The sequence below is a fragment of the Rhipicephalus sanguineus genome, chromosome 11 (assembly GCF_013339695.2).
Source record: "Rhipicephalus sanguineus isolate Rsan-2018 chromosome 11, BIME_Rsan_1.4, whole genome shotgun sequence".
Lineage (NCBI taxonomy): Eukaryota > Metazoa > Arthropoda > Arachnida > Ixodida > Ixodidae > Rhipicephalus > Rhipicephalus sanguineus.
Genome location: NC_051186.1, coordinates 24,374,589 through 24,399,882, shown reverse-complemented (window position 1 = coordinate 24,399,882; position 25,294 = coordinate 24,374,589). Strand labels below are relative to the sequence as shown.

Here is a 25,294-nt window from a genome sequence, read left to right as displayed (position 1 = left end):
TTTTCGGCTCAAGCGTCACCTGGCGGAGAAATTACGTATCAGTTGCGCATGGCGGCTTTCGCGTGTTGCGCGCTGTGTTTGTGCGGTGAAAATCGATAGTGTCCTTTCGCTGTGGTGCGCTACGGATACGCCGTGCCTACAAATATAGGTATGTGGGCCGCTGCTCTCGCTTCTGACTATTTGTGACTCTTGCTGAAAGCGTGCTACTCGCAATTATTCGGCGACCCGGACCACTCGAGGTGAGTGACATGTCAAGCGCCTCCTTGGAGGGCTTTGTTGCGGCACGGAGCGAATGCAACAAATGTATTCGGGATCGCTCTGCGTCCTGTTGTTGCATGTCTGTTTCTGTTACACGCCTCCTGCAAGCCGTTGCAGAAATGCAAACTGCCAGCGATCGCTTGCGTTGCGATCTGCATGGAAGGCGCCCACCCGTGAGCGCGTTCGAAAGGGCCGACGCGTTTGCACGCTTCTTCCGTTTGCAAAACATCTCAGCCTGCGTACTACTGCGAGCCGTTCTTGTACTCAAGGTCAGTAGAGCAATTTTAGAGCAGCGCTTCGAAGATCGCCTTTATCGCAGCCGATTGACAATTGTCAACGTACTACTTGTAATGCCTCGAGACGCTAGCGAAACTAACAATCGTCTCGCGTGATGTTCGGTCGTGAAGGAAGTGCCTCACCGGCGGAGTTGTCTCGTGTTATGGTCTGCAAAAGAAATTACACCGTCCCCCAGCGACATCACAAGAAGGCCGTCGATGCACAGCACGGTTATGGGCCACTCCTATGTTGCGATCGTCTTCCGTTCCAGCGACACAAATTAGCGGGGGTCGGCCAGCTAGCCCGCCAGCCGTCCTGTCGGCGATTGCCGTGCCGAGGGCGCACCGCCTCCGTCTCGCGCTAATCTCTGCGCCGGTGTATGTGGTACGTGCGCTCCTCTTTGCTCGTCGGAGAATCTTTTCCGGCTCCTTAAGTTACGTGGTCTGACCTACTCCCACGGAAATGCAAGCTGGCCAAATGAATCCAGCTCTTTCCCCTCGCAGCGCAAGATGCAAAAGACTCCGGGGCAACGCGAAAAGCGCACGAGCTTGTAGCCCATGGAGGAAACGCTCGACTAGGAACCGTACCTTGACTAAATAAACGCTGGTGTGAGGGAACGGCATTTAAAGCGCTCTTCGCGTCGACCTTTCACTTGTTTCTCGGACGACCTCGAACCTGCAGTTTGTAAAGCAGCGTTCGCTGACGTAAATACAACTTGACAAGAAAGTGGTTTCAGTGAGAACGATCTACTGCGTTTTCCGCCACGGAAAACGGTTCTAGATCGACCGTTGTGGGTTAGGTTCGGGGACGACCGAGTCGCTGCTGCTTTCATAGTTTTTTCATACCGGTTGTTAACAGCAGTCGCATTGCACACGAGCTGTTTGCGATCAAATGACAGAGCTTAAACGCTAGTGGATGTCAACATGATTTATGTGCATGTCGTTTGGTGACGCTTGAAGTAGTTCGAACTCGACTACAGTCTCGCCATTTTAGTCGAGTAAACGTCAGTTGCCTGCAGTGGTCAAGCATGCTAGTTTACGACAGGTTTCTCCTTGCACGCTGGCGCATGCTACTCGTTTTGAAAGCAGACGCTGCTCGTTGAACGAGCATGCTCGCCGATTAAGTTGCTAGTGAAAGTATGTTCTTATGTATGCTTTCTTTTTTTTTTGTAATTTCACCGTGAGACATTAACGCACATCAGTTGTTTCTTTGCATGTTAGTGTCCTTCCTTGCCCGTGCGTACAAACAAGGGCGGCTGGTAACCTAGTGGACATTTTAAGATGAAAGGACCTGGTCGGGTCACGCGTAAGGCAGATTGCCGTCGGTCAGTTCAAAGCGATATCAAACGCTGGGAAACTTAGCCGAGGACGACAGGGGGTTAGTCGGGATTACGAAATTAAGGAATTTGCAGGCATAAGATGCGATCATCTCGCGCAGGACAGGGTGAATTGGCGATCATTAGCTTCGTCTTGTACTGACGATGATTATACTACTCGAACGTATATGCATAGAAATGCACTTACTTGTATGGCATTGCATTTTGATTCATAATTTTCGCGGCGTTTATTAGTGGAGTATCGCGTGAGGAGGATGACTGAGTAACTGATAACGTATGTTTACTCGACGGGAATGATGGACGTGTTTCGTTTTGCTTTGTCATTCGCATAAGCTCTGTTCTCTTCAATTAATTATTCGATGATTTCCCAGAGGTCACTAACGTAATGGTGTTGCGTAAAAGGGGGACATCATAATACTACTAGCACAAACAATGCGGCTTTCGTAAAATAAGAAGTATGGTATTGTAACTCTACGCAACAACAAACGTGGGGAAGGAAAATCAAAACGTTGCAGCGTGTTATTAATGTAGTGTAGTGTAATTTTCACCAGATTTACCCCGCGCGATTAAGTCGCATAAAAACGCGGGCTGTGAAGCGCGAGCATCGAAGAAGCTCACAATTCTGACGAGCTCATGAAACGATTCCGCGTTCAAGTCACGATGTCGGCTTGGAATGCCGCCATAGATCGAACGACACCGGTTTGCGTCGCCCATCTCCGTTTTCTTAGCGGCGATTTGTCGTTTATTGGAAGGACATTTTGGCGTTAACGAACGCCTCCTCCGTCGTGGAGGAGAAAGCTGCTGGCATTTTCGCATTCCCACAAGTTGACCTTTTTGCGCGATTTTTTTTTTTTTTTTCCCCCAGTCTCGCTCGCTCCTCTCCCCGTTTGTTTTCTCATGGCGAAAGGGCAGCGCAATGAGGCCGGAAAGGCGTCTGTAGCGAAATGCCTGGCGGAAGTAGCGGCTCGAAGTAGGGGAGAGAATAATATGGCGAAGAGGCTGTCTTTGTGGCCGAAAGATCAACGTTGCTATTGATGACGCTCGTTTGATTCTTTTGTAAGTTCATCCTTGTCGGGACGAGTCATTTGTTTTATCTTCGGGGCCTCGCCTTGTTGCTTCTCCGTCGACTACGTTGCTGTTCGCGTAGCGGTGCACTTGACATGGTTTGCTCCCCGCGTAGGCATTGAATTGCAAGCACAAAAATAATTTGCACCATATTATACAGTACCGATAATCAAATCATGTGCTTAAGCAACATCTATCCTATTTCGGGTCGCACAGCGGGACATTATGGAGAATACCCGACAAAACCGCAACACGCTCTTAGCTCACGACTGCAGATTGGCGTGTGCATTTATCATTTTGTTTTAAAGCAGGGCAGGATCGGTCGGTGTTTCGCGTTGGACGTTATGCCATTCTCTTTACAGATTTTGCCCGCCTTTCTTTTTCTTTCTTAAAATTTTACTTCTACGCTACCTGTGTTTCCTAATCCTGCACGCTGTCACCTGTTAATGCTTTAATACAGGCCTTATCGACTTGTACTAATTTGTGCCGAATACGTCATCAGAATGGAATAATTGCCTCCGTCGCCATGAACACGGATCAACGTGCGTTCAGTGCCCATATCTGTAACAACGTACCGCCGCTCAGTAAGTCCACTTGAAATTATCTTCAGATAAGGCAGGAGTTTGTGCAAAGGCTTGCTCTAGCAGTCGAAAGTGAGTAGACGACGTTGTGTAATGCATGCGGACGCCATGTTGGTTGCGTCTCCCTTTTTCAACGTAAAAATTTTATCAGTCACTGCTGAACCCCCGTAGACGAGCCGTCCCCTTCATTCTTGCTAATCTTGCATTTACCGAGAGGGCCAGTCTCTCGGTGAAGACGCGTTTCACATCTCAATGATGTGGAGGTCGCACCGGCGATGTGTCTCAACATCCGGGACATTCGCGTCACGTATCCAACTGGTTCTCGTTTTTCTTTTGCCCGCGCAGGATGGGTGATCGCGTTGTTTATCGGGGAGTACTGTTGTCTGCGTTGAAGGAACGCAGACGCGACCCTTTTCCTTGCTCTAATGGTCTAAGTCTTCAAAAATGCCCTAGTAATTCACTTACGAACGAGGTGGATACATTTTTGTACGACCCAGTGTTGGTGTCGGGCTTGCCCCCTTCGACTGCAGTACATGAACGCAACAAGGAGTAGCATGCGGGCCTCTGTTATCGCCGTCTCTGTGTTTTTTCTCGATACTTTGTGAACGCCGTCTAGCCCATGGCCACATTTGGACATGCCCCAAGCATCTGATGCGTGTCAATCAGTGCGATAGCCACTGAAGTTCGACATCTTTGCCCCCGGAAGGTTTACACGCGCACACATACACGCACTGAACATACGGGGCGCGTGTTTCGCAGCTCGGAAAGCCGCGAAATGACGTCTTTCCAGCGCCGTCGCAGGCGTTCCTTTACAGTCGGAACCTTCGACAAGAAGAATGTGCAGCGTCAGCACCTGAGACCCCCGCATTAAAGATATCTCGCTGTATTCCGTGTTGGAATGATTACTTGGCGAGAGAGGTTTGCAAAGGATCGTGACCATGCAGAGCACACGTGTGGATGCGTCGTTCAAGGTCGGTGCACACAGCACGCAGACGCTTGTGCATTCAGTGCGGCACTGTGAATAATGGCGGCCCAAGTGCCTCAGCTGGTGCGCATGCGGTGCTAGCCAACGTCTATACAACCACTTTATGAGACATTTGTGCTAGTAGTGCACCGCAAAGCAGAGCCGACATTGCTTATTGGCTGTTCTTTGACATTTTCTGTTTTTCTTTTTTAATTTTTTAGAAGACAGCGCTTTTCTGGACCTCTTCCACGCACTTTGTGTCTTGTTGACGATGGTGATGCCGTTTGAACGAAGCCGACACTGTATTTGCTCGTTTACGATCAGGGCTGACTAATGTCGACGAATTGTTGGCCAACAGCTGCTGGCCGTCCCAGCGACGTTGCGTTAATCCAATCCAAAGATTGCGTTGCTTAGCGTTTTAAACCGTCTCGCATTCATTGGTTATAACTAACCGAACTGACACTGCAGGGTCGTTTTCGTGGCCCGGAGATTGTGCGGTCTAGTCACGGCCGTGCTGGAACGCCATGCGCAGCAATGGCATTCTAACTTCATTTCAGGCGCAGCCTGATGTGCCTGATCGTGCTCGCTACGTGTACGGTGCACGATCTGCGGATAATTATTACGTATAAGGTGCAGCGTCATCTGTTGTTAACGGAAGAGAGAGCTAGTGCGAACACATTCGTATCTCGTGCAAGGTACTTCCATATCGATAGGCAGCTCCGATTTCACCCAATAGGGCAGCAAGACGTGCAAGTTCGATGCTTCGTTGAAGGTTATCATTTCGCAGGAGAAAGGTTGTGAAACAATCGAAGCAGACGCATTTGAGAGGGCGGAGGCGGCATTTCGTGGCATTTGGGCGTTGTCGAATATGCTCTGGAACGCGTTTTTTTTTTTTTTATTCCGCCTCCATGCAGTCCACGAGGTTGGAAATTGAACCAACGACCTCAGGAAATGAGTTCACGCTGGAGCCCACCTATATATATCGCTTCTCCCAGCCCGCTAAGCGGCTTCGGCACCAAAAAATTGCGGTCGATGTTACGCTGAAAAAAAAAATTAAAAGAAAACGCACGCTGTTGCGTGGTATATAGTCGTAACTCGCACAACGTTAAGACTACGTTTTTGCCGTGTGGGGGCCTATTTCTAAATGGCTTCACTCTGTAGCGCTTTCATCATTTTCACGTCGAGTGGCACAATCTCGCTGCGCACTTCAGCGTGTTCCTTATCTCGACTGCGCGATCGTGAGAGCAGCTATCTGACGGGGCACTCGCGGATTGTCTCTGGTGGCAACCTTGGGACGACTGAGGACGCTGCGTCGCCTCTGTTTGAGCGGGTTCTCGTTTGAGCACGTCATGAAACGCTCCTCGCAGAACCTCCCCCGGCAGTCGTTTCAAGTGAGCGTAGAGTTTTATTGTAGGAAAACCTGCGGTTATGTGAAAGTCGGAGACACTAATGCGCAACGATGAATCAGTTTCGACTGATAAATTATTATTTTAGAGATCCACTTTAGGGTTAATTTCACCATCATAGGTTTAAGAACACAAGAGGAAATTAGGTGAAATTTTCATTTTTAAATTTCTCACCGTAATCTCCGCACATGAATGTCAGTGTGACGTCACTGATCTGCAAGTTGTTGTTGTTTTCGTATTTGGCCGATTAGGAACTACGTAGACCCCAGTAGACGCCGTCAATATCTGTGACGTCGCGGCGATCGGTGGGGGAGCTTCAGTGCGGCTTCGCCACCGGCATTTTTCTTTTTTTTTTTTTTTTGCGCGCGCGTTTTCTCGCTTACCATGCAACTTCTCGCGGCAAGAGTGGTGCTTTTGGTGTCTTGAAAGGATAATTCGCTAACACGAGGGAAATCGTGGAACGGGAAATTCTAGGCGTAACGCGTAAGATGCAGGAAGAGAGCAGATGTGGGCTAGCCGAGTAGAAATTAAGAGAAAAAGGTGGACCTGGGCAGGTCGACTCGTGAAAAGGACCGATTGCCAGGATACCAACTGGTGGGAACCTCGGATGGCAGATGCTATTAAGGCATAAAATTCAGTCGGCTTCCGGCGGTACAAACGGCCGATCATTGGGAGAAGCTTTCGTCCTTCAGGGGCGGGTGATGATCAAAGCGAAACACCTGGCACTACGTGTGGTGCGCCTTTGACGCATCCTTCTCACCTGTACGTAGCCATCATCATCCCTGCTCGTCGTCTTCGTGTTCGAGCAGTGGAATGAACGGGTCTGCTGTAGCGTTGTCCGGTCAACACCTCCTATATATGTAGTATAGTTATATATATACAGGGTGTTTCAGCTGTAACTTGCGCCAGGTGTACTTTTTTAATTTCGCGCATTCTAAACAAAAGCTGGAAAAAAATTAAACGGGACAGTTAGCATATATAAATGAAATAACCTGACGTTGCCGAACAAGCGTTACAACTTTTGTATTATCTTTCGTTGGAGTTACTATTTTAAACGTTAATTAAGCAATATCTCTTAATTACCTAGCTTATCGGACTGTCAGTTATCTTAGCATGGATGAAATATTCCGACGTTTCAGACAAAGTGCTACAACCTTTGTGCTGAAGATCTTCGCTAGATTTACTATTTTAAGGTTAATTAAGCAGTCTGTGTTAATTACGCAGCTCGGCGGTTCGGATAAAGATATCCCGATATGCTGCATACGGAACAATACTGGGTCAATTCGACACGTGTAGCGCGCATTTTTATTTTTGTAATACTAGGCGCAAGTTGGCTGAAACACCCTGTATATGAAGTACATAGAGGAGGTGTTGGTCTGCTCCGGTTGTCCTCCGGCTTTCAAAGCGGTGCAGCTGCTGGATATTAGTGCATAAATACGTTTACGTTCCAGTTATTTAATAGAACCACGAAACAGCGAATGTCACAAAAGAGCGAGATTGAATAGAAGGACGCCCACACAGATCAGACGTAAACATACGAACGGTACAACACACTAGCGTATACAAACACGAGCTGCGTGATAGCTGTACAAGGAAGGCGAAAATTGGCTCGCTTTTCTTGTACGTCTCTTTATGCTGCCATTGTCTTTCGCGGGTGCGTCTCATCGACTCGTCACGGTTAGTTTCTCGTAACGCGTCGTTAGAGTCAGACGTTGAGAGGAGGCCATGTATCGTCACGCTCATAGTCTGACCAACTGCAGAATTCCGAGAAGTTGTCGGCGGCGGCTGCGAACAGGAAGCGGCGATAATTCCCTTTTTTTTTTTTTTTTGCCCTTTACCTTCGCATTGGGAGGAATCATGTTTTGCATGCACGTCTATGTAGACGCGTTGGAAAAGTGTGCCTGCTGAAGTTGTTCGCTATGCGCGGGCGTTTCAACGAGCCAGCTGCATCAAAGCTGGCACGCGGAAACCACTTCGCATATTATCATCATGTGGTTCAATAAAAAGAAGAAAATTTTTTTTCTTGTTTTAATTCGGCTGATTCACTGCCTAAATCAGGTATTAGTTTTGGACCTCCCCAATAAAAATATTGAGTCAGTCAGCGAGTCAGTGAATAAATGAATGAATGAATGAATGAATGAATGAATGAATAAATAAATAAATAAATAAATAAATAAATAAATAAATAAATAAATAAATAAATCACGCCGCCGCGGTGGCTTGGTGGTTGTTTACCCTATTGTCGCGGGTTCGATCCCGGCCGCTGCGGTCGCATATCGATGGGGGCGAAAGGCTACAGAGGTGCGTGTGTACTGTGCGATGACAGTGTATACGTTCAAGAACCTCGGGTGACCGAAATTACCTGGAGCCCTCTGTACTATACAGCGTCTAGTAACCGGGTCGTTTTTGGACATTACACGCCATCAAACAAAAACAGACCGAGCCGGTAAATATGTGACATCACGAGGCAAGCACGCACGTGGTGTGCACCAGCACCGTCTGACCGAGACGGGAAGACGTCTCTCGGCGAGTGAGTAACAACTTTATTAGTCGAAGGGGTGAGGGGTGAGGGAGGCTAAGCCACGAAGGCTGCCAGGCTGTGCTTCTCGATGACTTCTTCCGCTCGTTTCAGGACCCGTGTCTGGATGTCTCTGTCGTTGCTGGAGAGAAGGGCCTCCCGTTGTTCCTCGGTGGGGGGTGAGCAAAGGAGGTCGGCGGGCGGGGGATCCTCCGGGCAGCCCCAGAGGATGTGGTTCAACGAGGCAACGTTGCCGCACAGGCAGCAGCGTGGATCGATGGCACCTGGGTGCATGTATGAAAACACGAGGGGGCACGCATCTCCGCAACAGCACATTGACCAACGCTTCGCATCTCGCCGGTCATATCGCAAGAGCTGCACACGCCAAGCGCAATTAGAGCGAATTCGCAACTGCCGTTTCGTCACAAAGATGTGATAGCTACTCAGTTGATGGAGGTAGTGTAATAATAATAATAATAATAATAATAATAATAATAATAATAATAATAATAATAATAATAGAAGAGCATCTGCATGAGTCAGTCACGTCACTGGACATATTGGACAGCGCTCTCTTGTGTAGATTTGCGACTTGCGTTGCCACGTATCTCTGATGTTGTCTGTTAGACTGTGATGACGTTTCGAGATAGCATGCGCGGGAAGTATATGCTTGATGTGTGTATGAAATGCTGGCATACGTATTAATTAAAACTCGAGACACTCGGTGGAAGCGGGTGACGATCAGCGCTCACGGGAGTTGCCTAATTATCGTAAACCGCGGCCTTCCCTGGAAGGCTGTTTTCGGGTGGCAGCTAATCTAATGGGTGGCATTTCGTGTTCACCAATTTGCATTGGGTGAAAGGTCGAATTATTTGGCGTGCGTGTGTGCCGAGCGTCTCGATCAACGCGCTAGCTTACACGAGGGAAGTTCTTCAAGAAACCATCAGCGTTGCGGCGAACGCGGTTGCTTGCGTGTGGGACATTCCTAATTGAGAACCGCTTGATGAGGGATACATGTGTGGCGTGATAAATTGAGAGCACTATATTCGTGACGATAAATGGGAGTAATGTATAAATGCGTGATAAATGAGAGTATTATATAGAGAGTACTTGACTGAGAGCACTATATTCCGCTTTATAAGGAATGCTCCTGTGCCGCGATGAGTTGAGCATCGGGTTTCGGCACAGGTCCAGCCGTCGCTACGTATTTAATTATTTTTGCACTTAGTAATTTTTGCGTATGACTATACATGCCTCCAAACACCCCACTTGTATGGAATCTAAAGCGTTATAGGTTACGGAAGTACGCACGATATTCCGAGGAGAGCAGTCATCACAGAATTACTCCGCATTAAAATGAAGTGACGTCTCAGCGAGCAGAGCTGTCACGTAGCGATGTCTTATATTTATGTATTTTATTTATTTATCGAATACTGCGGACCCAAGCAGGAAGGGTGACTGCGTAAAATAAAAATACAATTACAAGCAATACACGATTACGATGCGAATTCAATTACACAGTTCCATTAGGTTATGGAAAAAAGAGTTTGTGTGTTCGTTCTTGCAGAGCAAAGCGTACGAGCTTTATGCCCTGATTTTCAATCATGTCCTCCTGGTGTTTGAGCCTTGTTTGTAGGTGTCGTTGCCGGCGCCTACAAACTGACACTCGGGAAGGGAGGTCTGGAATGAAGGAGATCTCGTCGGAGATGGTTTTAACCTGCAGTCTAAATAAAAGCCAGCGCGGCCCTGCGCTCTCGAATGGCAGGGTGCGAGTTCAAGGACTCGCCTGTCATCTCGCGACGCTCGGTCGTTACGTTTTCTGCTATCTCCTCGGGTCATTCATCATGGAGTAGTCGCCAGAATAGACTCGAGTTTTCGCGGTGGACGCTAAAGGACAGAATGAACAAGAATAAATGACAGATAGATATATGCAAAGAACGTGGCGTCTCGCTGAAGTTATTCCGTAACGTTTCTCTCTCTCTCTCTCTCTCTCTATATATATATATATATATATATATATATATATATATATATATATATATATATATATATATATATATATATATATATATATATATATATATATATATATATATATATATACGCGCACATGGGTGTGGGTGGGCGTTTCCGTTCGGAGCACGTGCAGCCCCAGCTGTCGACTCCCTTCTCGCTTTTATTTGTTCGGTGAGCTCATCCGCCGCCCCCGCCTTTCCCCTCCTCTCGGCTGCGTCGAAACAGCGTCTCTCTCCCTCTCTCCTTTTTGGTTCTCTCTTGATTCCCTTATCGGCGAGTTTCTCTCGACGCGCGATTACAGCTTGTGGCGCGCGGCTGAATTTGTGCGCTTGCTTTTCGCGGCCTTGGCGCTTCCTTCGGTGCCCCCTCCATGGGCTGGCTGCTCGCTGCACACACTTTCTATATCGGGAAGCGAGGCGAACTGTGCGCCCATGTGCCTTCCACGTTGGCGTTCTTTCCAGGCACGCATTCTGTCGCTACGAGTTTCTTCGGGAAGACACCCAGGCCGGACGATCGTCGGTGGCGCGGCGCTGAGAATCTTCATTGACTGTATTGCTCTTAGTGCGGGACTCAGTCCTCCCTTCCACTGTCCTTTTCTCTCGAAGACAGGGAGAGAGGCCTGTCACGTGCTGCTCATATAAGCGTTCAATTTCGCGTTCAACTATCGCTTGCATTCATCCAGGAGACAGTGGGTCGCCTCTCACTGAAACCTGCGAGGACCGGCGCACCCGCCGATTCTCGAACTAAGTACCTGCACACGCAGATAAGAGGCCCATAATTAAGTCTACCGTTGTATAATGGAATGATAAAGGGTGAAAAAAAATTGGGGAGGGGCGAAGCATGTAGGGAAGGGTGTTTCAGTCTACTAACGTGAAACATATGGAGGGGCGAAGCATGCAGTTGCCCCGGTGTTTCCCGCAGCAAAATCACTGCTAATGGGCAATGAGAGACGGAAGAAATATCAGACACGGAGACCCGCAGTCCGCTTTTACTTGACGTGCACGCTGCGAATCTTTATTGTTCAACTACACATAAGAGAAATCTCCCAGCGGCACTACATTGCATGTCAACATCCAGTGCCTAAATATACGGTGTGGCCGGTGAACGGTTGTGCAGCGCGAGCAGTCGGTTTTTAAAGACGATAGTCTTTCTTGGGGAACCTAAACGCAGAAATTTTGGTCTGTCTGGCTCTCTTTCTGTTTGTCGGCACGTCACTCGATTCAGCCACTCGGCCAAAGTTGAACCACTTGCCCAAGGGCCAGCCATCTTGAACGGCTGACCAGGTTCATACTTGTGTACATTGTTGATCAAAAAGCAAACATTACGCATATCTGAGGCGCAACATCACTAGGTAAGTATTAGGTGGTGTGTTCCTTTAATAGAAAATACATAGATACGTAATTCTAGAGTCCCTAGTTTCTTAAGCTGCGCTGAAAATGCGACTGCGCTGCCTTCCTCCGTGCCCTCTGCACGAGCTCATTGTTGTGTTTCGGTTTCGGTTCAGTATTGCACTGTAGCCATGGGGCGCCGCCCTGGCATTCCTGTTTTACCCAGGCGACGTGTAAATAAAAGAGTGTGTGGAGAGTGCTCGTTGAGTGCGGACGTTTCTTCTGCTTCGGCGCTTCGCGCCAAACCGCGTGTTCGGGCTGGCTGGCGTCCCCGCCGGTCGCGTTGGTCACCGCCGGTCTTCGCCTGCTGCTGCGCCGGGACTACCAGCCCGCAACACAGCACGCATGTTTCCCGACGTATTGCCAGATGACGTCCATATCTCACGCAGCGCCTCTTCTATCGTCTTTAGATGACATTTGCAGCGAAGCACGCAGATACGCGGCCAATTTTTTATATCAATAAACTCGCTAGCAGACGCTGATGCGTTGGCGTTGTCTCTCGCAGGCGAGGGCGCGTTCTCGTTCCTCGCGAGCTGGTAGTTCAGCGTTGATCGCAGGAAGAGCGTTTCCACGGTCAACGCGCGCCGTTCGCTCTCTCTCGCCACTAATAAAGGTGTATATCCTCGCACTGCCTCTGCAGCCTTGAATCAGTTTCGTGTCGTCCACTCGTTCACTGGTATACGCATACTGATAGCGGCTGTCTGACCCATGCCCGCCCACTGTAAACGAGCGAGCGATCGGGAGGCGCTCAGTGGCGGACGCGTTCACGCGACAGTTTGAAAGGCCCTCGCTTTCATCCATGCTGCGAAGCCTTTGTATGTGATCGCGGTTTCTTTTTTCTGTCGTCTGTAACCCAAATGGTCGAAAAATAATCAGTAGCCAGTCCTCCTCCTTTACTGCTTTGGGGCTTCACTTTTGTTTTTTCGTTCATTCATTCATTAATTCATTATTCCGTAAAGAACCAACTCACGGGCATTGTATAAGGGGTGGGATAAAGTTGAGAAAAACGCAGATAATTCTTCCGCGAAAGCAGATGAGCAGGTGATGGCAGCGCGATGTCGTGCGTAAGGCCGTCCCAGTCTGCAAAATTACACGAAAGAAAGAAAGAAAGAAAGAAAGGAAGAAAGAAAGAAAGAAAGAAGAACATGTGACAGTGCGCAGTTTGTGGCTAGCGACATTTAAGGAATGACGTGCGCGATGTACTCGTGCCGGTGGTGAGACGTATGAGAGCAACAAATAAACATACGAGTTTACCGACGCACCAAGTGTGGCATGCGGGAATGCGATTTTCGTTGCAATGAATGCGAGCTTCAACGTCATTCGACTTCGGAGGTATTGCGTAAGGTACACTGCACGCTGCAGGAACAGCGTAGGCGTGCTCGCACACGGTTTTGTACGCCTCTCCTTGCAGATCACGTACTCTTCAAAGCGTGGGCGTTCACCGAAACCGCGATGCGGCTTCTCTTCCTCGCGAAGCCGTTTTTCCCAGTGCCGCAAGAAGGGCTGCTGTGCCGGATATGCGGGCAGCTCCGCGGTGCGATGCACTGCCGTGCCGAAACCACGTGGCAGCGTATTATTTCGCGCATACTTTCGGTGCTGACGCGCAATTTGTGCACGGCGGCGGTGGAGAGAGGTACGCTCGCACGCTGCTCGTACGGGCTTGCGTAGAGATGGCGTCGATGCCTGGGAAACGGGTGGTTAATTTGGAGGCTTCGTATATTCGGTGAGCTGCTTTGCGAGCGCCATGATCTGACTCCATCGTGCTTCTGTTCCACGCGAACATTCGGCCGTTCACAAGGCGTGCGTGTACAAATAGCTGCCGTCTAAACTTGTAATAGGCACGCACGTAAATGCACTGGTCGGGCTAAAACCCTACTGAAACGTTCCTTATTGCATTCCAATAGTTCCACGCGTTTCCTTACTTAGTTTTTCGTATGTTTCTCTAAAAATCTTGCGGCAACATATGGAATTAGTGGAATGGCATACGGAACGTCTCGAATGCCGACTTGAGAGTTACGCGCGCTCTGACCACGAAAGTGTCTAGGCGAACGCGGTTGTCATGCATCTTGGGACGCGAATCACGTGAGTCGCCGATGTGCCCCGCGAGGGAATCACCGAGCGAATTATCGAGGCTGCAGACGCGATCGCGCGGGTCAGGCCTCGTGTTAACCGAGATTTAACGGTTGGATGCTGCGTTGCTGCCATTATTCACGCAACTCGTTTATTCCGGTCTTCCCCTCCTTCGAGGTTTGGTACGTCTTAAAACGAAGCCCCTCACGGTTCATTACGACACCTTCTTCGGTCGCGTTTTTTTTTTTTTTTTAAATCGCTCGCAAGCGTTAAGAAAAGCGTACTTTTGTAGAAGCGTGCCTGTGGGTTAATTAAGACCGAAATTTCGATAGATAAGCTTTATGTTCTTTTCGCGTATCAGGACATCAATGTGGGAGCTATGTGAGGTGATGTATTATTTAATTTTTACCCCCAAGAGGCTCTCTATCGGGGTGCACCCAGTTTGCTCTGTAGAGTTTCTGCATTATACTTTTTCATCGATGAGACGATCGAACCCGCGACCTCGTTGTCTGCTGTAGAGCGAAATATCGTGTAAGTCACCCGTGCTTTGCGGCAGGTGATCGTCGTCTCCGAGTTTGCCGCTTCCCTTATCTCGATCACCGTGACGCGCAGGCGTTGCTGGCGAAAGAAGTGCACCACTATATCTCACATTCCAGGAGCTGACAACACTGCGAAGAGGTTGGACGAAGCAGGCTCTAGCCCATCTGCGCATGCGTTAATTTCCACAGTTTGGCTATAGCGTCGTCTCGCCTCTCCCGACCTGGCCGACCGGCTTTTGTCTTCCTACACTGCTCCGTTGTCTCGGCGCGTATGCAAATGAGGAGAGCCAACGAGGCCAGCTCGGGGAAAGTGCGAGGTGCGATGCTGCGAGATACCGCCGCCCCCGAGTGGTCGCTCGAGGGAATATAACGAGCGACCATCGGCTGCCCATATCGCCGTCTGGCCGCATGAATGAAAGCGCCCGCCTCGGTTTTTAAAAGGCGCCGCCGCTCGTTTTCTCGGGCATCATTATGTCGGTTGGCCGGCGCTTTCTCCGAACACCGACACCCGTGAGAAGTGTATCGTTCCTCATCGGCGCCTCATCGTTCGGGAAAAAAATATATGAATAAAGTGAAAAGAAAGAAAACGAGCTGACACGTACGATGTCTATCGGCGTTTTTTTTCTTCTTCTTTATTTGGATGCGCCTCAATACTATAGCCGGAAGTGGGCGAGAGAGGCGGAAGGAACGTTGTGCAGCGGCAAGTAAAGAAAAGCGAACAGCTTCGCAACTTTTGTGTTCTGAGGGGTCATTTCTGTCGTCGAACACGGGGTGTCGCCGTCGAGCCCTTTTCGCCTCGTTCACACACCCCCATTTTCGGCGCATGCTAAGCTTTCGCGTTTGGGCGTGAGGTGCGTTGTTGCTTGTGTGCGGAAGAAATATGGGCTTCTTATATCTCGAGCGTGGGTGGAGGATCACCACCGAATGAAACCGTTGCGGAATAATATGGTCGTAATAGGCTTCTCGTTGATTTGAGAAATGAGAGGAAGTATGCGCCGACCGCACCGCGTATAAATCCCAACTGACGAGCTGCGGCAGGGACTCGAGGCTACGAAAGACGAGACGCTTGATATATAGTGATCTCAATGCGAGCCACCTGGCATGTATCCATAGCTAGAAAACAGCGCGACATGAATACGGACAACAGTAAAGTTTCACCACCACCACCATGAATACGGACAATCACGCGTTTATATTGCGCTGTTTTTAACTACGCGAGACGTTTATTTCTGCAACTTCTTTCTGGCTTGTTTCTGTGTAGTTCCGTAATGGTATTAAAGCGCAAAGAAGACGACGACACGAGAAAGTGCATCTGCGAAGACGGGAGCGAGCGAATGGAAGCACTCCGTGCGAGGAAAGGTCGCTATCAAAAAGGGACGAGGCGCCTTATCGCTGCTCATCGCTGTAGATAAACGAGACGAGTGCTATCCTCTTTTTGCGTTTTAATGCCGGTGGTTGGTGTTTGTCCAACGAAGTTCGCCGCGTGTTATGAATCGGTGTACGGTTTGACAAATGAACGTGTTTGTTACTTAATTATCAGCACGCGTAACGGCACTGTATATTTGCTATATTGCAGTAAGCGGTAACTGGTTCCGCGTATAAGAGCGCCAAGTTTGCTTGAGATCGGGTTCCCGCATCGCGGCCAAGTTATGCGTGGAAGAGCCTCGGTATCTGTTACGGTACGGGATTCATCCAGCCCGGGATTGCCGTCCATGTATCCTATATTTCATAGGGAATTTAGGCACGATCGATAATGAACCCTTAACTTCGAGCCAACAAATAGCAAAAAAAAAAAAAGAAAACACTGAAATATTTTGCACAGACGGTATCGGCGATGAATGACTCTCGAGCAAAGTAGCGATTTGGGCGATTTTGTAGAAGAATGTGTTTGATGATAAGAAGGAGGAGAGGCCGGCCTGGAAAGCGGGTAGACGAGAAATAAAGACGCGAACGCTATCAACTGAAATTTGTGTTTAACGCAGCAACATATATCCATAAAGAAGATGATCGCATGATGCAACATATGCGTATCTAGGCTACAAACTAGTGACGGCATGCGCAACTTCAGCAAGAACATCATAATTTATATCCTGAGTGGCATCAAAAGAAATAAAAAGGAGATTAAAAAGTGACCTCTGGCTGACACAACCCCATCCCCCCTTTTTTGACAGCCAGCGCTCGTGTCGTCGGTTTCTTTCGTCTCCGTGTGCGTGCGCTGTTTTATGATGAGTTACTCTCGTAGCGCTTGTAATTACCTTTTGATGGAAGTTATGTTAGTGCGGTCGGTTTATAGTGTAGTATAGTGATACTGTGCGCGTCGCTGCCGTTGAGAAAGCGGCCATTCTGAAAGCACAAAGGCCAGCCGGGAAGTTACATGTACTAAAAACGTCAAAGGCGTGTGCGCAGCTGCAGGGAAAAGGCGATTTGCGCAACCCGGTGACAGTGTGTCTGCCGTTCGTATTTCTCCTAAGTTATGGAGTGAAACAGTCGTTTTAGAGCCTGTCACAACGCTACTCCAGTCGGCTGTTGCTTTAGTGGTGTCGTTGCAGAATGGCTCCCCATTCACATCCTCACCTTCAACCGAGACCTCAACACACCGTGTCCGAACAGGTGGCAGTCGTGGCTGGGCGGGTTGATTAGGCGTACTTGCTCAACACCCCTCTTGCGAGGAGGACGTGTGGTCGCCCTTTTCGGTGCGCCGTGGCACTCATTGACGGGGGAGTGCCTCGCTTTTACCCTTTGTCGTAATGGCTTCACGCTTAATGCTCCGTCGTTCGTTCTTGTCTCGCTGCGGCTTCATCTTCACCGTCACGCGTCTAATGGTCTAATTGGCCGCGCTGTTTCCGTGATGGGCGTGCATTAGCGAGTCTGTTTTATGTATATATGCAGAGGGGGCGAAATTGCACGCTTTCTCGTTCTCGAAGCTACAGATGTCGTTCCTTCAGCGCTAGCTTGTCTCCACAGCCCGCGGTAGATAGTTGCGTGCATCGCACGAGCTGCTGGGAAGAGCTTGCAACGTGAGCCGAAGTACGGGAAACCTTGGTTTGCCCTCGTTGGACGCTACAGTCGTGTTTTGCTCAAGCTCGTAGCGTCTTAAGGTTATCATATTCTGACTGGTTTTGTTGCATTCTAGTCGACTGGTTTCCACGAGGCTGACGCTTCGGCCATAAGTGCAGAAACACTGGTTGGTGGGACAAGGGGTTTGGCGCACTAGTTGGTACATATTTGCTTACATAATTGTCTGTTATCCGAAGGAAACGCAGGCACGCTCTTTCTTTCTCTAGTGAGCACCAGCGATTACGCTCCAAAGCGCGTTTACGGATGACGCCGCCCAGGAATCAGTAATAATTAGTAATCGTTGGGTTTCTTGCGTCCCGAAACCACGATGCGATCTCGAGGAACGCCGTAGTGAAGGGCTGCGGGACGACCGCCCGGGTTTTTTTAACGTGCACCTAAATGTAAGTACACGGGCCTCTACCATTTCGCCTCCATCGAAATGCCGCCGCGGGCGGGATTCGATGCCTCGACTTTCGGGTCAGCAGTCGAGAGCCAGGAATCATGTTTCGGCGAATGTGCTCGCCGCTATATGGTTTTGCTGTGACTGTCTTGTGTGGCTGGGCTCAAGTGTGCCCGACTTGGCGGCTGTGGTTAAAGAAGAAAATATTTTTAGTGCCGACAAGAGGACGGAGGGCCCGGGTAAGCTGCTTAGGTTATGCAAGGCGCGGAGTGGAAATAACTTTCGCCGAAAGAGAGCACATTGCACACAACTTCAACGCTCGATTTCGATATTGCCTTATAAGTACTGCGTGGCAAAGAAAGGCTAATATACAGTAGCGCTGTTCTGTGTTGACGTGTTGTGGATATTATGATGGTATGAAAAAAATAAAGTGTGATATATAGCGTGACTGATACACCTCTGCGTTTCTCACAACCGGCCAGCTATAGTTTGGTTCCTAAGCAAACGCTACCGAGCGTTAATTACTCCCGGGGTTTTATTTTTATATATAGCGTTCGAACATAGGCAGAGCCTATGGGTTGCGCGTCATACTCTAACGCGTAATGCTGCGTCAGCCAACGCTGCACGCAACTTGCACGGCACGAACCTCGACCAGCTCGCCTCTTTTCTCGAGAGTGGGCGGGCGCTTTCGGCCTATGGTGCTTTTGCGTAAAACGACAACCATCTCGGGCGTCTTTTTTTTTCCCGTTGCTGCTGCGTGGAGCGTGCAAGAAGCAGCAGGTGCGCGGATTATATGTGTGCACACGGGGGCAGGCAAGGTCGCGGTTAGAGATTCGTCGGCGTTACGTGAAAGTTACCGCGATTGCGCACACCCGCACGCACGTGTGCCAGTCCGCTGCTGTGTGTAGAGCGCGGCCCGCTGCGCTATCTGCCCGATGGCGGCTGCCGGGTCCCGATCACGCGCGCAACCGAATAGGCACGCAGTGCTGCTTTTCAAAAAATGGCGAGGTTGATAGGCCATTCGATTAACGTAACATCGACCTAAGCGCATTCGCTTAGCCTGCCACGTGTAGACTTAACTGTACGTAGCGAAAGTACCGATAGTTGGGCGAGTTGGTAGATTCATGTGTGGCTGCGCAACACAAACACGGACAAGAATTAGGGGTGTGCGAATATTCGAAAGTTTCGAATATTCGTCGAATATTACATTCGAAATATTCGTATTCGATTCGAAAATCGTGTATTCGAAAAGTTTCGAATATTCGATAACTTCGATTATTCGAAACATTCGAATATGCGATTCGATTATCATGCATAAAATAGCTCGTCTTCCACATTTCTGCTGCGTTCGTATAGCTAAAAACGTTGCCGAGAGTAGCGATAAACATCGTAAGTACACGGAGGCACGATATCTGCCTGCGACGAGCGCCCCAATACGTATGATTTATTGCTGGTGCATCTCCGACGTGCAGCGCTGTTGGCGATCATGTAACCGTACATTTTCAATATTATGCGGCCCTAACGTGCCGCACTACCTCTCGTTCACTATGCGGGACCACTTCTGAAGAAAGACAGTGACCCATGTGACTGGTGTCGGACTGTAGGCACCTTCAGATACCCCAGTCTGGCAAAGCTTTGCCCCATCTACCTCCCTATACGAGCCACTTCTGTTCCAAGCGAGCGTGCCTTCTCAGTGGCAGGGGGGGGGGGGGGGGGTTGTCTCTGTTAGAAGGGAGCGCCTGCTGCCTGATCATGTGGAGCAACTCATATTTCTTGATGATAACATCTAGTCATTACTTTCATTGTGCCGTGATATTTGCTTGTGTTGTGATGTGCATTGCGCTAGCCTGGACATCGTGTTCTGGAGATAGCAGTGCATGTTATGTTGCCAGTCAGGCTGTTAATGTTTTTTTTTTTTTTCAAATAGCTACATGTTAAATAAAATATTGTTACTGTGGAGGCATTTTTCCTTTGATATTCGATATTCGATTCGATATTCGAAGGTGGATATTCGTATTCGATTCGTATTCGAAAAATTTGATATTCGCACAACCCTAACAAGAATGAACGAGACACCACGAGCGCCAACTCGCGACTGTTTTGTTAGAAAAGACGAAGCGCACTTTTATCTTCGTTAACGCTGCAGACGTGGGTTTTTCTTTCTCCCTTGTTCTTTTTTCGTTGTTTCTGTATTCGAGGCCACCACGAGTGTGCGTCTGTGTTAATGAAGATGTAAGTGCATTTCGTCTTTTCCTAATAACCCATTTGTGAGCTTGCGCTCGTTCTTTCTTGTCCTCGTTTGTGTTGCGCAGCCAGCCGTACGTGACGGATAGCATGTACTTATAGCCACTCGTAACTGATTACGTATTCTGACATTTTAGAACCTATCCATTACTTCGTTACTCGGTAGCGCTCACTGTATAGTTGAAGTATCTTTTTTTTTTTTTCAGTAATCGATCAAGTGTGGGCGCATTATTGACGAAAAACTGAGCTGCATTGAAGCACTGAAGTTGAGGGGAAGTACGCGGAGTGTATACAGAACGCCCGCGTGGTCGAGCAGCCTTACGCTTGCACGTGTCAAGCAAACCCGGTCGATCTCCTTTCCTCGCGGAAGGTAAGCTCGAGGACGTGGGTTCGATTCCTGACCACGGCGGCTCCGTGCAGGCATAAACACCCACGTTCTTAGATTTTGGTGCGCCTTGAAGAACCTCAGATGGTCGATATACAGACGAGTTGCGCATATGACGGGATAGAGGAAAGCACACGATGACACACACACACACACAGTGCAAATTATGCATATTTGCGCTATGTGTGTGTGCCATCGTGTTTTTTTCCCCTTTGTCCCTTCATATCAGAAGCAACAATGCCAAATGGAAACCTCTTTGAAGGTCGATATTAAGCAGCAGTTCCATGGTTCTGGCACGTAAATTCCCCCAAAATCATATATATATATATATATATATATATATATATATATGTGTATGTATATATATATATATATATTCAAAAGAATGTTCCTGGCTATTGGTCGATACATGAATGAAAGTCACAGTGAAACACATTATTTTATTCTGAGCTTTCGGCCGGAGACCCTCAGAATGTTATGTTTTTCACTGTGATTTTCATTCGTATATCTATATTATTGGGCTTTCTGCGTCCCGTCCGTAGTCAAAGCAAGGACGGCGAAGGCTTCAAACCACTGTACGGAAAGGTCGGCTCTGCAGGGACGGGAAGGCGCAGTCCATGAGCTGGGGCAGGTGGTCGAAATGCCAACGCGGGGACCGAGCCGCGGTGCTGCTGCCTCACTGCAGAGCGAAGGGTATCCCGCCCTGCAGCGCGATCCTCTCCATCGCCGCAAAGTTTGCACGAGGAGTGGTATTGGTCTGGGTATCGGGCGTTTGGTAATATGGGGCAGAAATCGGCCAGCGCGGGGGGCAGCGTCTGTACTTCGCGGCAGCCAAGTATTATGCATATAGTGTTATTTTCGACAAATAACGCGCGCGCTGCACCATCGATTGCTCTTAATATCGGCGATCGTTATGGTCATTCTATACTGATTTGGAGGCTTTTTTCGCCCTCTTTGTCTGCTGCGGAAACGGTAGACGGCAAAGCATCGTCTGTTCCGCCACTGATAACCGACCACTTAGCAGTCGATCGGGGCATTTCTTTGCGAGCTCTTTTTTTTTTCTCCCGGTGGCCGTATGCACACACGCACGCATCGAGCGAAGGTTGCCTCTCCCCGATGATGCTCGACTGCGTGTTGGTGGGAGAGGGCTCCACCAAAACATTCGAGGAAACGTGCCAAGGTCAGCGTTCTCCGATATCGACTGCGGTCTGGTCCCCCATTCGTGGGTCGATACTCTCTCGTCGTAATACGGCTGCGTGACGCGTACGGCGCCGGATATCGATCCACGCACGCCGTCCTTTATGCTGGGCGCCTCGAACGTCGCCGACTGGCATCTGCTTCGTCTCGCTTTGTCTGCTATGGCGCACGCGTACGAATCCGGAAAATACGCTCCAAGATGCACATCACACATATCCTCGTGCAGGTCACTGTGTGCATTGTCTCCGACCTTTTTTGAAAATAATGCTATCGCGTAAAAGGATAATCCCGGCGATGAATAACGAATGTTATTGAAGATAAAGTTCGATGCTCGTGGAAATCTTCTGTGCGCAAAGAAAAAAAAAGAGCTCACAAGGTTCTTATAATGCATTCGCCTAAGACGACTCGAAGGCGCAAGCCATCGTCGTCTTCTCGCTCGGTGTATTGACCCTTGCCCTCCATAAGCTTTGTGCATCTGTAGCGTGGTTTCGCACTGCATGGCTGCGGGATCGGAAGCACTGCAAGCTTTCTGTACCTCACCTGGTTTTGCACTGCCGCCGTGGTCGACACACCTTTGACAAAGCGACGGTGGCTTGTGGTGACGTCATCAGGTTACGTAATGGTGACGTCGCAAATGATGATCTGCGATGTCCTGATGACTTCATATGGTCAGGCTATATCACGTGATGGTGATTTTTTGCATCGCTCGTGTTAACGCCGCCGACGCCGCCGGTCAGTTTTCGCTTTTGACGAGGCATCTAAGGCATCTAAGATTTTTATGTGAAAAGCTTCCGTTTTGTGATAAAGACAAACTAACACGTGAAATTACGGAAGCTTTCGCATAAAAAGGTGTGCCGACAAATGTAACAGTCGGCCAGCGGTGGCACTCACCACCGACAAAGAATTGGCCTTTTTGAATTTTGCTTGATCCTTTGTAATCTGTGTGCATGCCACATGACTCGCTTTGTTCATGCTCCGTGAGGATTCGTGGTCCCCTTGTATGTTCAGTCGTTTTCAAAAATAAACATTTGTGAATTAGCGCTCGTTTGTCTCTCTTTTTTGTGTCCCTGCCAACTGTGCGCGCTACAAATTTCAGCATGAACACTCTACCAACTCGCCCAACTATCAGTTTTACTGCGGCTCTGTATGTACTACACGACGACGCGGAAGGTGTGTAGCAGCGTGTTCACACACTGGAGACGCACCGCGGAAGCATAAAATACAAATAAAACAGCTCCTAACCTCACCGTAATGCCGAATCTGCATGCTGCCGCTTCGTTTCGTTTGCCGCGTTATCCCAGAGGTGGCACAGGCGCCGCGGAAAGGCGCGCCGGTAAAATCTAGGAGGATACGATATACTCTGCTGCGCGGAACAGGTGTCGACCATGGCGACAGCTGAGGCGTTGCAGCGTGGTTTCATGGCAAGTGTAAATTTTTTCTCCTTTTTGGCACGACGCTTATTTTATGGATAACTGTAGGCCGCAAAAAATACGAGACTGTTCCAGGCATTTGTTTTTCATGGTTGTTGATGTCGAAACAGCACAACTGAACAAAGCTTAATCGGAGAGCCTCCATTATGGTGCTTCTCATCGTCACTGTGTTTAAATGAATGAACGAATGAATGAGTGAATGAATGAATGAATGAATGAATGAATGAATGAATGAATGAATGAATGAATACTTAATTTTTCGCTAATGTGGACCCGAAAGTCGCGGGATCGAATTGAGGCCCGTGTGCTTGGATCCAGGTGCACGTTAAAGGTCGAAAATTCCCGGAGCTCGCCCTCCACTCTGTCGTCCCTATCACATCGTGGTTTTCTGACGTAAAATCAAGAGCTATAATTATTTCGCTAATCTCAATAATAGGAGAGGTATACCGGAAGGCAAAACAAGCGCATGCGTTCTTGTATGCATGCATGCGCGTCTTTGAGTCGTCATCCTTCGGCGATTAATTCCTTGCGCAGGTTGTACGGCAGATTGTGAGCGGTTGCGTGATCGTCGTGTTAGAGGCAAAGAGCACACGGAAGTCGTGCTTGGACGATTGGCAAGACAGCCAAGGGCGATCAGAGGCGCGCGCCTTGGTGGTCTTACGATTGGCTGCATCGTCTGCGTGGGTGTCTGCTGGCGCCACTTCTTCCAGCGCTTGGTTTCGCGCATTCATTTAAGTCACGCGTGTCTGGCAAGTGCCATCGGGTCAATTGTGTGTGCGAACTTTGTGACCTCTCTCTCTCTCTCTCCGGCCTTTTCTTTTGTTGTTGTTGTTGGCCGCGACAGCATGCGTTTCCATCTGCTGCAGCGTGCCTCGAATACGCCTGGCCCTCCAGAGCGCGTTTACATCGCTGAAAAAGGAGGGAACATTTCAACGCCTTTTTTTTTTTGTCTGATAATGTCTGTTGTAAAGTATGTCATGTCTGACGATTATTTTTTTTTTTACGCGATCGTCTATTTAACGTGTCATTCCTTGAGTTTGATCATCAGGAGCTAGTGCGTGTTTGTTTTTCTTTTTTTTTTTTTAATAAAACGCTCGTCTAAAGGGGGGCCCTAAACCACCCCGAGTTTGAAGAAGAGAGAGTTGTTTCTTTCCCGCCTTCGCTATACCCTTCTTTCCACGGGCGACATCACCTCCTTGCTACTTTCTTCTTTATAAAAGTAGTGGACATTGTCAGCACTAAGCGTTGAGCCTATCATGAATTTGCGCTTTTCGGCTATAGACGCTGTTATCTCCGCTTGCGCCGACGAAAACGCACAAAACGAAGTGAAGTTAGTTGATTGCACAGGACAGTCATGCGCGAACGGGCGTGCGACTGCGTGTCAAAGCAGGGTATATATAGGAGACAATTCACAACCGATATCCCTCGCGTGCGGACCAATCGAGAGCCTATTTCCTCATGACGTCACGTGAACAGACTGCTGGCGTTAGGAATTTCGCCGAAGAGACGAGAAACGGAGGGAGAGAGTATCGTGTTCGTTCTTTGTATTTTCGGCGGTTGTTTCGGTGCCCTTTAAAGACGCATTTCCTCGCGGTGCGTGTTCTGGCTCGTGTTTGTATGACCTAAAAAGCGTAGCAGCCGAACTTCTGGTTGCTGTCACATGCGGAAGGGTCACGTGACCCTAACCGATACGTTATGTACGACGTCGTAATACCGCCGTACAAACTGAATAAAGTATCGCAATTCTGCCAGCGCCATTTGTGGGACTATGCCAATGGTGGGCCAGTATACCATATGCCGTGCCGCTTTGCGGTTGTCGCTATTCTACCGGCATCACTATTGACAGAGACAGGGTCGACAGCGACGCGCCACTGATACCGATGAAGTCACACGTGACGTTTCTGCGCTGGTCACGTGACTATCTTGCATGTCACGGCTACCGGAAGTTCCACTGCTGCGCTCTTTAGGCTGCGGAATCGCGCTGTTCTGGCTGGTGTGATTCACGATGGCAACCTTTCGTTTAGCCGTATTAAAGCTCGAATCTCGGTTATCCTTCAAAGGTCGCCACTTGAACACAAAGGGAGAGAATAATTAACGCCAGCACGAGCGGTGTCCTCAACTTGGTGGTTCCTATACATAACTTGCTAGTGACGTCAGTTCCTGT

The 25,294-nt window shown here is 48.9% G+C and overlaps 1 protein-coding gene across 3 annotated transcripts in view; it reads left to right on the top strand.

The window, feature by feature from the left end:
* The first annotated feature begins 24 nt into the window (after nt 1-24).
* Nucleotides 25-25,294, top strand: part of LOC119374082 (uncharacterized) — a 471,916-nt gene continuing 446,646 nt past the window's right edge. Inside the window, exon 1 of one of the 3 annotated variants that reach the window (XM_037644139.2) lies at nt 25-239. The gene's annotated coding sequence lies outside the window, so the exon portion shown is untranslated. The remainder of the gene's footprint in view (nt 240-25,294) is intronic. The other 2 variants (XM_037644141.2, XM_037644140.2) reach the window with 2 other exon arrangements.